The following is a 14,991-nucleotide window of genomic DNA, read 5'->3' on the forward strand; positions in this document are numbered from 1 at the left end:
ACAGGCACATTATCGAACAAACAGTGAGGCACCTTAAGTCTTGGTGCATTACACTACCATAATGGTCTGTTACTGAGCTGGTAATCCAGAGACAGGAGCTCAAATCCCACCCCATGGGAATTTAAATTCAACTAATTAAAAAATTCCTGATTTATTTAAAGTGCTGGTATCAGTAACAGTCACCACAAAACTACTGGATTGTCATAAAAACCCCATCTGGTTCACTAATGGTCTTTCGGGAAGGAAATCTGCTGTCCTTACCTGGTCTGGCCTACATGTGACTCCAGACCCACAGCAATGTGGTTGACTCTGAAATGGCCGAACAAGGCACTCAATTCAAGGGCAATTAAGGATGGGTAACAAATGCTGGCCTTGTCAGCGAACATCCCATGAATGAATAAAAAAGAATTAGTGCAGATGACAAAAAGCTTGGCCAAAGAGGGAGGTTTTAAGGAACGTTTTGAAGGAAGAAAGAGAAGCAAAGAACTACAGGGAGGAAATTTCAGAGCTTCGGGACCAATCAGCTGAAAGCACAGGCAGCAATGGTGGAGAAATTACACTGGGTAGCTCAAAAGGCCAGAATTAGATGACCTCGGAGGGTGTGGGGCTGGAGGAGATTTGGGCAGCACAGTGGCGCAGTGGTTAGCACCGCAGCCTCACAGCTCGTGACCCGGGCTCAATTCTGGGTACTGCCTGTGCGGAGTTTGCAAGTTCTGCCTGTGACCGCGTGGGTTTTTGCCGGGTGCTCCGGTTTCCTCCCACAGCCAAAGACTTGCAGGTTGATAAGTAAATTGGTCATTATAAATTGCCCCGAGTATAGGTAGGTGGTAGGAATATGGAGTTAGTGTCCGATTAGTATAAATGGGTGGTTGATGGTCGGCACAGACTCGGTGGGCCGAAGGGCCTGTTTCAGTGCTGTGTCTATAAATAAATAAATAAAGATAAAGGAGGTGGTGAAGCCATGAAGGGAGTTGAAAACAAGGATGAGAATTTTAAAATCAAGGCTTTGCGTGATCGGGGCCAATGTCGGTCAGCAAGCACAGGAGTGATGGGTGAACAGGACTTTATGCGAGTTAAGACACAGGCAACAGAGTTTTGGATCACTTCAAATTTATGGAGAGCAGAATGTGGGAAACCAGCCAGGAGTGCGTTGGACGAGTCAAGTCTAGCGGTAACAAAGGCACGAATGAGGGTTTCAACAGCAGATGAGCTGAGGCAGGGGCAGAGTTGGGCGATGTTACAGGGGTACAAATAGATGCGAATATGTGGTCGGAAGCTCATCTCAGGGTCAAAGATGACACCGAGGTTGTGAACAATATGATTTGGCCTCAAACTGTTGCCATGGAGAGGGATGGAGATGGTGGAGGGGACCAAGGACAATAGCTTTGATTTTCTCAAGATTTAATTGGAGGAAAGCTTTCCTCAGCCAGTACTGGATGTTGGATAAGCAGTCTGATTATTTCGAGTCAGTGGAGACAGTACTTGGAGGTGGTGGTGAGGTACAGCTGTGTGTCATAAGTGTATATGTGAAAATTAACTCTGTGTTTTTGGATGATATCACTGAGGGGCAGCTTGTAGGTGAGAAATAGGAAAAGGCCAAAGATAGATCCTTGGGGGATCACCAAAGATTCAGGTTTTGGACATTTTGTTTCAAAACTGTGTCCATAAACCTGTTATGTCCCCTTTACCTTTTAGTTCAAAAGCTATTATTTATAGTGTCACGACCATTTTTGTTACGATCAGGTGAAGAAGGGGTCTAGGGCTCCCTTCTCAGCCTTTTCCTGGTTTGGCCATAACAGGTTTTAACTTTTAAGACGCTGCGTTTTAGCTTCCCCTCAGTGAGTCCTTGCTCACTGCTCTCTAATTGTACTTGCAGAGAAATCAACCAGACAGGTTTTCTCAGATTTAAACAAGAACGGTGTAAGTTATTAACCTTAAAACTCTCAGTTCAAACTACTAAGAATATGTGGCGCGATAAACACATATGCAAATAGATAGTCATAGAGTTATACAGCACAGAAACAGGCCCTTCGGCCCATCGTGTCTGTGCCAGTCATCAAGCACCTAACCTTTCTAATCCCATTCTCCAGCACTTGGCCCGTAGCCTTGTATGCTATGGCGTTTCAAATGCTCATCTAAATACTTCTTAAATGTTGTGAGGGTTCCTGCCTCTACCACCCCTTCAGGCAGTGAATTCCAGATTCCAACCACCCTCTGGGTGAAAAACTGTTTCCTCAACTCCCCTCTAAACCTCCTGCCCCTTACCTTAAATCTATGCCCCCTGGTTATTGACCCCTCCGCTAAGGGAAAAAGTTTCTTCCTATCTACCCTATCAATGCCCCTCATAATTTTGTATACCTCAATCTGGTCCCCCCTCAGCCTTCTCTGCTCTAAGGAAAACAACCTTAGCTTTTTCAGTCTCTCTTCATAGCTGAAATGCTCCAGCCCAGACAACATCCTGGTGTATCTCCTCTGCACCCTCTCCAGTGCAATCACATCCTTCCTATCGTGTGGTGACCAGAACTGTACACAGTACTCCAGCTGTGGCCTAACTGCCGTTTTATACAGCTCCATCAAAACCTCCCTGCTCTTATATTCTATGCGTCGGCTATTGAAGGCAAGTATCCCATATGCCTTCCTGACCACCTTATCTACCTGTGCTGCTGCCTTCAGTGATCTATGGACAAGTACACCAAGGTCCCTCTGACCCTCTGTACTTCCTAGGGTCCTACCATCCATTGTATATTCCCTTGCCTTGTTAGTCCTCCCAAAATGCATCACCTCACACTTCTCTGGATTAAATTCCATTTGCCACTGCGCTGCCCATCTTACCAGCCCATCTATATCGCCCTGCAATCTAAGGCTTTCCTCCTCACTATTTACAACACCACCAATTTTTGTGTCATCTGCGAACTTACTGATCATACCTCCTATATTCATGTCTAAATCATTAATGTACACTACAAACAGCAAGGGTCCCAGCACCGATCCCTGTGGTACACCACTGGTCACAGGCTTCCACTCACAAAAACAACCCTCGACCATCACCCTCTGCCTCCTGCCACGAAGCCAATTTTGGATCCAATTTGCCAACTTACCCTGGATCCCATGGGCTCTTACCTTTTTAACCAATCTCCCATGCGGGACCTTATCAAAAGCCTTACTGAGGTCCATGTAGAATACATCAACTGCTTTACCCTCATCTACACATCTAGTCACCTCCATAAAAATTCAATCAAATTTGTTGGACACGATCTCCCCATGACAAAGCCATGCTGACTATCCCTGATTAATCCCTGCCTCTCCTAGTGGAGATTAATCCTGTCCCTCAGAATTTTTTCCAATAGTAACCACTGATATTAGACTCACCGGCCTGTAATTACCTGGTTTATCCCTGCTACCCTTTTTGAATAATGGTACCACATTCGCTGTCCTCCAGTCCTCTGGCACCTCTCCTGTGGCCAAGAGGGGATTTGAAAATTTGTGTCAGAGCCCCTGCAATCTCCTCCCTTGCCTCACATCACAGCCTGGGATACATCTCATCTGGGCCTGGGGTTTTATCCACTTTTAAGCCCACTAAAACGGTTAATACCCCCTCCCTTTCAATGCTAATTTGTTCAAGTATATCATAATCCCCCTCCCTGATCTCTACACCTACATCGTCCTTCTCTGTAGTGAACACAGATGAAAAGTAATCTTTTAAAACCTCACCTATGTCCTCCAGCTCCACACACACATTGCCATTTTGGTCCCACTTGCCCTTAATATACTTATAAAATGCCTTAGGATTTTCCTTTATATTGACCGCCAATATTTTTCCATGTCCCCTCTTCGCTCTCCTAATTACTTTTTTAAATACCCCCTACACTTTCTATACTCCTCTAGTGCCTCCACTGTTTTCAGTGCTCCGAATCTGGCATAAGCCTCCTTTTTGTTTCTGATCCAATCCTCTATATCCCTTGACATCCAGGGTTCCATGGGCCTGTTAGTCCTACCCTTCACCTTAACGGGTACATGTTGGCTCTGAATTCTCACTATTTCCTCTTTGAATGACTCCCACTGGCCTGATGCAGACTTTCCTACAAGTAGCCGCTCCCAGTCCACTTTGGCCAGATCCTGTTTTATCAAATTTAAATTGGCCTTCCCCCAATTCAGTACCTTTATTTCTGGCCCGACTTTATCCTTTTCCATAACTACCTTAAATCTTACAGAGTTATGGTCACTATCCCCAAAATGCGCCCCCACTGACCCTTCTACCACTTGTCCAGGTTCCTTCCATAGAATTAGGTCCAGTACTGCCCCTTCTCTTGTAGGACTTTCTACGTACTGGCTCAAAAAGCTCTCCTGTATGCATTTTAAGAATTCCTCCCCCTTTAAGCCTTTTGCACTAAGACTATCCCAGTTGCTGTCGGGGAAGTTGAAATCCCTTACTATTATTACCCTATTATTTTTACACCTCTCTGAGATTTGCCTACATATCTGCTCTTCTATCTCTCCCTGACCGTTTGGAGGCCTGTAGTACACACCCAGCCAAGTGATTGTCCCCCTGTTGTTCTTAGGTTCTACCCACATGGCCTCATTTTAGGAACCTTCTAAGATATCATCCCTCCTTACTGCAATAATTGACTCCTTGATCAACAGTGCAATGCCACCTCCTCTTTATCCCCTCCCCTGTCTCGCCTGAAGTTTCTATGCCCTGGAATATTGAGTTGCCAGTCCTGCCCCTCCCTCAGCTATGTTTCTGTGATAGCAATAATATCATAATCCCATGTGCCAATCAATGCCCTCAATTCATCCTCCTTACTAGTAAGATTCCTTGCATTAAAGTATATGCAATCCAGTCTTGCATTATTCACTTGTGCCTCAACAGGTCTATATTTGCTCTGCCTTCCAAGACTGACTCAGTTTCTCTTCTATATTTGACTGTGCCTCACCCACTACTGTAACTCCACTCTATATCCCATTCCCCTGCCAAATTAGTTTAAACCCCCCTCAACAGCACTAGCAAACCTCACAGCAAGGATGTTGGTCCCATTCTGGTTCAGGTGCAACCCGTCCAACTTGTACAGGTCCCACCTTTGCCAGTAACAGACCCAGTGATCCAGGAAACTAAAGCCCTCCCTCCTGCACCATCTCCTCAGCCACGCATTCATCTGCTCTATCCTCCTATTCCGATAGTCACTAGCACCTGGCACCGGGAGTAATCCAGAGATTACAACCTTTGAGGTCCTGCTTTTTAATATGCTACCTACCTCCCTAAATTCTTGTTGCAGGACCTCATCCCTCTTTCTACCTATGTCGTTGGTACCAATGTGTACCACGACCTTTGACTGCTCACCCTCCCTCTTCAGAATGTCCTGCAGACGCTCCGAGACATCCTTGACCCAAGCACCAGGGAGGCAACATACCATTCTGGAGTCTCGTTCGCAGCCACAGAAACGTCTATCTGCACCCCTTACAATAGAATCCCCTATCACTACAGTTCTTCCACCCCTTTTCCTCCCCTGCTGTGCAGCAGAGCCATCCTTGGTGCCACGAACTTGGCTGTTGCTGCTTTCCCCTGGGAGGTCATCCCCCCCCAAAAGTATCCAAAGTGGTATATCTGTTTGAGTGGGGGATGGTCACAGGGGACTCCAGCACTACCTGCCTGCGCCTACTACTCCTACTGGTGGTCACCCATCCCATTTCTGCCTGTGCAGCCATTACCTGCGGTGTGACCACCTCACTAAACATGCTATCCACGACATCCTCAGCATCACGGATCCACTCGCAGCTCCAGCTCCGTAATGCGGGTAGTCAGTAGCTGCAGATGGATACACTTCCTGCACACATGGTCACCAGGGGCACTGGAAGCATCCCTAATTTCCCACATAGAGCAGGAGGAACATATCACGGGGCTGAGCTCCCCTGCCATGACTTACCCTTAGGTTAATTATTTACACCCTTAATTAAAAAATACTAATTACACTAGGAGCCTTGCTCTACCCACTCCAATCTAAAGTCCTTAATACACTGAATTAAAAAAACACTTTAGTAGTACTCCCTTTATCACTAGAGGTTTTTTTTAAACAAAAAAAACTTAGCCCTTATTTTTTTCAGCTATTTAAGTACACTAACAGCAGCTACTCACCCAACCAATCACCTTGCGGATTTTCCGTGATGTCACTAAGTTTTTTTTCGCTTCTCCGCGCGCGCCGAGAGAGAGAGAGAGAGAGAGAGAGCGGGTCCGCCAGCCGCCACCGCTCCTGTCTTCAGGTAAGTGAGGAGAAAGAATTAAAAGGGGGGGAACGGTTGAATTAGTAGATGGAAATTCAGTTACTGGTTCTGGGTTGGATGTAAAGTCTTTGATTGAATTTAAGTCTTGCAGTTCTCGTTGGGGCCCAGTGCACATTTTCAAACTTGTTTCGCTGGTCTTCTGTTTTGAGGCTTAAGTTACTTCCATGGGTCCCTGGAACTTTGCGTGAGAGGGAGGTGCTCTCCTCTTGAAGTTCAATTGCAGTCTCTTTCAAAAACTGTTCGGTGAGCACGATTCAAAAAGCCCCAGGTTGGCCAGCAGGTTAGTCATGTGACGAGCTCCCTGTTTGAACCAGCCTCTCCTGGTTTGTGGATTCCGCCAAGCTTACCAGACACTCTCAGTGGGGGCAAGGCAGTGGCGGGGGGGGGGGGGCGGTGGGGGGAGGTGGGTGGTGGTGGAATGCTGGCTCTGACACATGCAATGATTCTCAATGTCTCTTGATCATCACTAGTGACAAAACCCATCTGACTAATTGGATCAGGGAGCACACCCATTGGCTCACCATGCCACTGTCCTTCAGAATGCAAATGTACAGCCATGTTTTCAGCCACTGTGCTGTGGTCTTTTTAAACAAATTATTTCAATGGCCAGTAACAGTTCAAAAATAATGTTCCATATGAGGAAATTAACATGTTTCATTTTGGCAGGCCTGGTTTCTGTCACAATACAGAGCACAACTGGGGAGGCCAAGGAGCTTGAAATTGAGATTAGACATGTTTCCAACTTTCTAATTTAAGCTATGCTCTTCAGTGTGCTCAGAATCAAGCTGTTTTGTGTCAACTCCCTTTGCAGCTTGACCGTCATGGCTCAGTGAGCAGAATACACCTCAGAGATTGAAAGTTGCAGGTTTGAGTCCCACTCCAGAGACTTCAGCTCCATGTACCAGGCTGACACTCCCAGTGCAGTACTGAGGGAGTGCCACACGGTCAGAGGGTCAGTACTGAGGGAGTGTCACACGGTCAGAGGGTCAGTACTGAAGGAGTGCCACACTGTCGGATGGTCAGTACTGAGGGAGTGCCACATGGTCAGAGGGTCAGTACTGAGGGAGCGCCGCACTGTCGGATGGTCAGTACTGAGGGAGTGCCACATGGTCAGAGGGTCAGTACTGAGGGAGCGCAGCACTGTCGGATGGTCAGTACTGAGGGATCGCCGCACTGTCGGGGGGTCAGTACTGAGTAAGCGCTGCACTGTCGGAGGGTCAGTACTGAGGGAGTGCTGCACTGAGGGTCAGTACTGAGGGAGTGCTGCACTGTCGGAGGGTCAGTACTGAGGGAGTGCTGCACTGTTAGAGAGTCAGTACTGAGGGAGTGCTGCACTGAGGGTCAGTACTGAGGGAGTGCTGCATTGTCGGAGGGTCAGTACTGAGGGAGTGCTGCACTGTCGCAGGGTCAGTACTGAGGAAGCGTTGCACTGTCGCAGGGTCAGTACTGAGGGAGTGCTGCACTGTCGCAGGGTTAGTACTGAGGAAGCGTTGCACTGTCGCAGGGTCAGTACCGAGGGAGTGCAGCACTGTCAGAAGGTCAGTACTGAGGGAGTGCTGCACTGTCAGAAGGTCAGTACTGAGGGAGTGCTGCACTGTCAGAAGGTCAGTACTGAGGGAGTGCTGCACTGTCAGAGGGTCAGTACTGAGGGAGTGCTGCACTGTCAGAAGGTCAGTACTGAGGGAGTGCTGCACTGTCAGAGCGTCAGTACTGAGGGAGTGCTGCACTGTCAGAAGGTCAGTACTGAGGGAGTGCTGCACTGTCAGAGGGTCAGTACTGAGGGAGTGCTGCACTGAGCGTCAGTACTGAGGGAGTGCTGCACTGTCGGAGGGTCAGTACTGAGGGAGTGCTGCACTGTCGGATGGTCAGTACTGAGGGAGTGCCACACGGTCAGAGGGTCAGTACTGAGGGATCGCCGCACTGTCGGGGGGTCAGTACTGAGTAAGCGCTGCACTGTCGGAGGGTCAGTACTGAGGGAGTGCTGCACTGAGGGTCAGTACTGAGGGAGTGCTGCACTGTCGGAGGGTCAGTACTGAGGGAGTGCTGCACTGAGGGTCAGTACTGAGGGAGTGCTGCATTGTCGGAGGGTCAGTACTGAGGGAGGGCTGCACTGTCGGAGGGTCAGTACCGAGGGAGTGCTGCACTGTCGGAGGGTCAGTACTGAGGGAATGCTGCACTGTCGGAGGGTCAGTACTGAGGGACTGCTGCACTGTCGGAGGGTCAGTACTGAGGGAGTGCTGCACTGAGGGTCAGTACTGAGGGAGTGCTGCACTGTCGGAGGGTCAGTACCGAGGGAGTGCTGCACTGTCAGAGAGTCAGTACTGAGGGAGTGCTGCACTGAGCGAGTGCTGCACTGAGGGTCAGTACTGAGGGAGTGCTGCATTGTCGGAGGGTCAGTACTGAGGGAGTGCTGCACTGTCGCAGGGTCAGTACTGAGGGAGTGCTGCACTGAGGGTCAGTACCGAGGGAGTGCTGCACTGTCAGAAGGTCAGTACTGAGGGAGTTCTGCACTGAGGGTCAGTACTGAGGGAGTGCTGCACTGAGGATCAATACTGAGGGAGTGCTGCAATGTTGGAGAGTCAGTATTGAGTGAGTGCAGCACTGTTGGAGGGTCAGGACAGAGGGAGTTCTGCACTGAGGGTCAGTACTGAGGGAGCGCTGCACTGAGGGTCAGTACTGAGGGAGTGCTGCATTGTCGGAGGGTCAGTACTGAGGGAGTGCTGCACTGTCGGAGGGTCAGTACTGAGGAAGCGTTGCACTGTCGCAGGGTCAGTACTGAGGGAGTGCTGCACTGTCGCAGGGTCAGTACCGAGGGAGTGCTGATCTGTCAGAAGGTCAGTACTGAGGGAGTGCTGCACTGTCAGAGGGTCAGTACTGAGGGAGTGCTGCACTGAGGGTCAGCACTGAGGGAGTGCTGCACTGTCGCACGGTCAGTACTGAGGGAATGCTGCACTGAGGGTCAATACTGCGGGAGTGCTGCACTGAGGGTCAGTACTCAGGGAGTGCAACACTGAGGGTCAGTATTGAGGGAGTGGTGCAATGTTGGAGAGTCAGTACTGAGTGAGTGCAGCACTGTTGGAAGGTCAGTACTGAGGGAGTGCTGCACTGAGGGCCAGTACTGAGGGAGTGCTGTACTGTCAGAGGGTCAGTACTGAGGGAGTGCTGCACTGTCAGAGGGTCAGGACTGAGGGAGTGCTGCACTGTAAGAGGGTCAGTACTGAGGGAGTGCTGCACAGTCGGAGAGTCAGTACTGAGGGAGTGCTGCACTGTCGGAGGGTCAGTACTGAGGGAATGCTGCACTGTCGGAGGGTCAGTACTGAGGGACTGCTGCACTGTCGGAGGGTCAGTACTGAGGGAGTGCTGCACTGTCGGAGGGTCAGTACTGAGGGAGTGCTGCACTGAGGGTCAGTACTGAGGGAGTGCTGCACTGTCGGAGGGTCAGTACCGAGGGAGTGCTGCACTGTCAGAGAGTCAGTACCGAAGGAGTGCTGCACTGAGGGAGTGCTGCACTGAGGGTCAGTACTGAGGGAGTGCTGCATTGTCGGAGGGTCAGTACTGAGGGAGTGCTGCACTGTCACAGGGTCAGTACTGAGGAAGCGTCGCACTGTTGCAGGGTCAGTACTGAGGGAGTGCTGTACTGTCAGAAGGTCAGTACTGAGGGAGTGCTGCACTGAGGGTCAGTACCGAGGGAGTGCTGCACTGAGGGTCAGTACCGAGGGAGTGCTGCACTGTCAGAAGGTCAGTACTGAGGGAGTGCTGCACTGTCGGAGGGTCAGTACTGAGGGAGCGCTGCACTGTCAGAGGGTCAGTACTGAGGGAGTGCTGCACTGTCAGAGGGTCAGTACTGAGGGAGTTCTGCACTGAGGGTCAGTACTGAGGGAGTGCTGCACTGAGGGTCAGTACTGAGGGAGTGCTGCACTGTCGGAGGGTCAGTACTGAGGGAGTGCTGCACTGTCAGAGGGTCAGTACTGAGGGAGCGCTGCACTGTCGGAGGGTCAGTACTGAGCAATTGCTGCACTGTCGGAGGGTCAGTACTGAGGGAGTACTGCATTGTCGGAGGGTCAGTACTGAGGGAGTTCTGCACTGAGGGTTTGCTGCACTGAGGGTCAGTACTGAGGGAGTGCTGCAATGTTGGAGGGTCAGTACAGAGGGAGTGCTGCACTGAGGGTCAGTACTGAGGGAGTGCTGCACTGTTGGAGGGTCAGTACTGAGGGAGTGCTGCACTGTCAGAGGGTCAGTACTGAGGGAGCGCTGCACTGATGGAGAGTCAGTATTGAGTGAGTGCAGCACTGTTGGAGGGTCAGTACAGAGGGAGTGCTGCACTGAGGGTCAGTACTGAGGGAGCGCTGCACTGTCGGAGGGTCAGTACTGAGGGAGCGTTGCACTGTCGCAGGGTCAGTACTGAGGAAGCGTTGCACTGTCGCAGGGTCAGTACTGAGGGAGTGCTGCACTGTCGCAGGGTTCGTACTGAGGAAGCGTTGCACTGTCGCAGGGTCAGTACCGAGGGAGTGCTGCACTGTCAGAAGGTCAGTACTTAGGGAGTGCTGCACTGAGCGTCAGTACTGAGCGAGTGCTGCACTGTCAGAGGGTCACTACTGAGGGAGTGCTGCATTGTCGCACGGTCAGTACTGAGGGAATGCTGCAATGAGGGTCATTACTGCGGGAGTGCTGCACTGAGGGTCAGTACTCAGGGAGTGCAACACTGAGGGTCAGTTTTGAGGGAGTGGTGCAATGTTGGAGAGTCAGTATTGAGTGAGTGCAGCACTGTTGGAGGGTCAGTACAGAGGGAGTGCTGCACTGAGGGTCAGTACTGAGGGAGCGCTGCACTGTCGGAGGGTCAGTACTGAGCGAGTGCCGCATTGTCGGAGGGTCAGTACTGAGGGAGTGCCGCACTGTCGGAGGGTCAGTACTGAGGGAGTGCCGCACTGTCGGAGGGTCAGTACTGAGGGAGTGCCGCACTGTCAGAGGGTCAGTACTGAGGGAGTGCCGCACTGTCGGAGGGTCAGTACTGAGGGAGTGCCGCACTGTCGGAGGGTCAGTACTGAGGGAGTGCCGCACTGTCGGAGGGTCAGTACTGAGGGAGTGCCGCACTGTCGGAGGGTCAGTACTGAGGGAGTGCTGCACTGAGGGTCAGCACTGAGGGAGTGCTGCACTGTCGGAGGGTCAGTACTGAGGGAGTGCTGCACTGTTAGAGAGTCAGTACTGAGGGAGTGCTGCACTGAGGGTTAGTACTGAGGAAGCGTTGCACTGTCGCAGGGTCAGTACCGAGGGAGTGTTGCACTGTCGCAGGGTTAGTACTGAGGAAGCGTTGCACTGTCGCAGGGTCAGTACCGAGGGAGTGCTGCACTGTCGGAGGGTCAGTACTGAGGGAGTGCTGCACTGAGCGTCAGTACTGAGGGAGTGCTGCACTGTCGGAGGGTCAGTACTGTGGGAGTGCTGCACTGTCAGATGGTCAGTACTGAGGGAGTGCCACACGGTCAGAGGGTCAGTACTGAGGGATCGCCGCACTGTCGGGGGGTCAGTACTGAGTAAGCGCTGCACTGTCGGAGGGTCAGTACTGAGGGAGTGCTGCACTGAGGGTCAGTACTGAGGGAGTGCTGCACTGTCGGAGGGTCAGTACTGAGGGAGTGCTGCACTGTCGGAGAGTCAGTACTGAGGGAGTTCTGCACTGAGGGTCAGTACTGAGGGAGTGCTGCACTGAGGGTCAGTACTGAGGGAGTGCTGCACTGAGGATCAGTACTGAGGGAGTGCTGCAATGTTGGAGAGTCAGTATTGAGTGAGTGCAGCACTGTTGGAGGGTCAGTACAGAGGGAGTTCTGCACTGAGGGTCAGTACTGAGGGAGTGCTGCACTGAGGGACAGTACTGAGGGAGTGCTGCAATGTTGGAGAGTCAGTACAGAGGGAGTGCTGCACTGTTGGAGGGTCAGTACTGAGGGGATGTTGCACTGTCAGAGGGTCAGTACTGAGGGAATGTTGCAATGTTGGAGGGTCAGTACTGAGGGAGTGCTGCACTGAGGGTCAGTACTGAGGGAGTGCTGCACTGTCAGAGGAGACAGTACTGAGGGAGTGCTGCACTGTAAGAGGGTCAGTACTGAGGGAGTGCTGCACTGTCGGAGGGTCAGCTGAGGGAGTGCTGCACAGTCGGAGGGTCAGTACTGAGGGAGTGCTGCATTGTCGGAGGGTCAGTACTGAGGGAGTGCTGCACTGTCGCAGGGTTAGTACTGAGGAAGCGTTGCACTGTCGCAAGGTCAGTACCGAGGGAGTGCTGCACTGTCAGAGGGTCAGTACTGAGGGAGTGCTGCACTGTCAGAGGGTCAGTACTGAGGGAGCGCTGCACAGTCAGAGGGTCAGTACTGAGGGAGCGCCGCACTGTCAGAGGTTCAGTACCGAGGGAGTGCCGCACTGTCAGAAGGTCAGTACCGAGGGAGTGCTGCACTGAGGGTCTGTACCGAGGGAGTGCTGCACTGAGGGTCAGTACTGAGGGAGTGCTGCACTGTCAGAGGGTCAGTACTGAGGGAGTTCTGCACTGAGGGTGTGCTGCACTGAGGGTCAGTACTGAGTGAGTGCAGCACTGTTGGAGGGTCAGTACAGAGGGAGTGCTGCACTGAGGGTCAGTACTGAGGGAGTGCTGCACTGTCGGAGGGTCAGTACTGAGGGAGTGCTGCACTGTCAGAGGGTCAGTACTGAGGGAGCGCTGCACTGTCGGAGGGTCAGTACTGAGCGATTGCTGCACTGTCGGAGGGTCAGTACTGAGGGAGTGCTGCACTGTCGGAGGGTCAGTACTGAGGGAGTTCTGCACTGAGGGTGTGCTGCACTGAGTGTCAGTACTGAGGGAGTGCTGCAATGTTGGAGAGTCAGTATTGAGTGAGTGCAGCACTGTTGGAGGGTCAGTACAGAGGGAGTGCTGCACTGATAGTCAGTACTGAGGGAGTGCTGCACTGTTGGAGGGTCAGTACTGAGGGAGTGCTGCACTGTCAGAGGGTCAGTACTGAGCGATTGCTGCACTGTCAGAGGGTCAGTACTGAGGGAGTGCTGCACTGTCGGAGGGTCAGTACTGAGGGAGTTCTGCAATGAGGGTGTGCTGCACTGTCGGAGGGTCAGTACTGAGGGAGTGCTGCACTGTCAGAGGGTCAGTACTGAGGGAGTGCTGCACTGTCAGAGGGTCAGTACTGAGGGAGCGCTGCATTGAGGGTCAGTACTGAGGGAGCGCTGCACTGTCGGAGGGTCAGTACTGAGGGAGTGCTGCATTGAGGGTCAGTACTGAGGGAGCGCTGCACTGTCGGAGGGTCAGTACTGAGCGAGTGCCGCACTGTCGGAGGGTCAGTACTGAGGGAGTGCCGCACTGTCGGAGGGTCAGTACTGAGGGAGTGCCGCACTGTCGGAGGGTCAGTACTGAGGGAGTGCCGCACTGTCGGAGGGTCAGTACTGAGGGAGTGCCGCACTGTCGGAGGGTCGGTACTGAGGGAGTGCCGCACTGTCGGAGGGTCGGTACTGAGGGAGTGCCGCACTGTCGGAGGGTCAGTTCTGAGGGAGTGCTGCACTGTCGGAGGGTCGGTACTGAGGGAGCGCTGCACTGTCGGAGGGTCAGTACTGAGGGAGCGCCGCACTGTCGGAGGGTCAGTACTGAGGGAGCGCTGCACTGTCGGAGGGTCAGTACTGAGGGAGTGCCGCACTGTTGGAGGGTCAGTACTGAGGGAGCGCTGCACTGTCGGAGGGTCAGTGCTGAGGGAGCGCTGCACTGTCGGAGGGTCAGTGCTGAGGGAGCGCTGCACTGTCGGAGGGTCAGTGCTGAGGGAGCGCTGCACTGTCGGAGGGTCAGTACTGAGGGAGTGCTGCACTGTCGGAGGGTCAGTACTGAGGGAGCGCTGCAGAGGGAGAGGTGGTTGGGGTTCAGGGACACATCCGGTTAACACAGCAATGTAGTTTGGGAAGCTCTCCAATCTGGGGAGGGGCGCGGACTCCGGTCATCCTGTGTGGGGGAGCCAGAATATTCAAAACTAAAAACATTCTTGCCCCTCCACCATCGCTCTCGATATTGGGGGGTTTGGATTCTGACCCCAGACTGAACCCATAGAGGAGCCACTGTTACCTCAGCTTCAACAAGGAATGCAGCATCAGATGGGTCTGAGGCTACACTGGGTCTCGTGAACTCACCAGCCCATTCCCCAGCCTCATGAGCCCATTACACCGATATCCTTGTAGCTGCAGTCCCAAAGGAACATTCCAGAAATTCTGACATTAACAGAACAGCACCTGCGGCTGAGGAGGGGACATTGCACCGAGGAGGGGACTTTGCACCGAGGAGGGGACATTGCACCGAGGAGGGGACTTTGCTCCGAGGAGGGGACATTGCACCGAGGAGGGGACTTTGCTCCGAGGAGGGGACATTGCACCGAGGAGGGGACATTGCACCGAGGAGGGGACTTTGCTCCGAGGAGGGGACTTTGCTCCGAGGAGGGGACATTGCACCGAGGAGGGGACTTTGCTCCGAGGAGGGGACTTTGCTCCGAGGAGGGGACTTTGCTCCGAGGAGGGGACATTGCACCGAGGAGGGGACATTGCACCGAGGAGGGGACATTGCACCGAGGAGGGGACTTTGCTCCGAGGAGGGGACATTGCACCGAGGAGGGGACATTGCACCGAGGAGGGGACTTTGCTCCGAGGAGGGGACTTTGCTCCGAGGAGGGGACATTGCACCGAGGAGGGGACATTGCA

General features: G+C 52.7%; 1 protein-coding gene across 1 annotated transcript in view; it reads right to left on the reverse strand.

The window, feature by feature from the left end:
• The window catches only part of LOC137351507 (SHC-transforming protein 2-like), a 75,782-nt gene that overhangs the window by 6,086 nt on the left and 54,705 nt on the right, over positions 1-14,991 (reverse strand). The window lies entirely within an intron of this gene.

The sequence above is a fragment of the Heterodontus francisci genome, chromosome 36, assembly GCF_036365525.1.
Source record: "Heterodontus francisci isolate sHetFra1 chromosome 36, sHetFra1.hap1, whole genome shotgun sequence".
NCBI lineage: Eukaryota > Metazoa > Chordata > Chondrichthyes > Heterodontiformes > Heterodontidae > Heterodontus > Heterodontus francisci.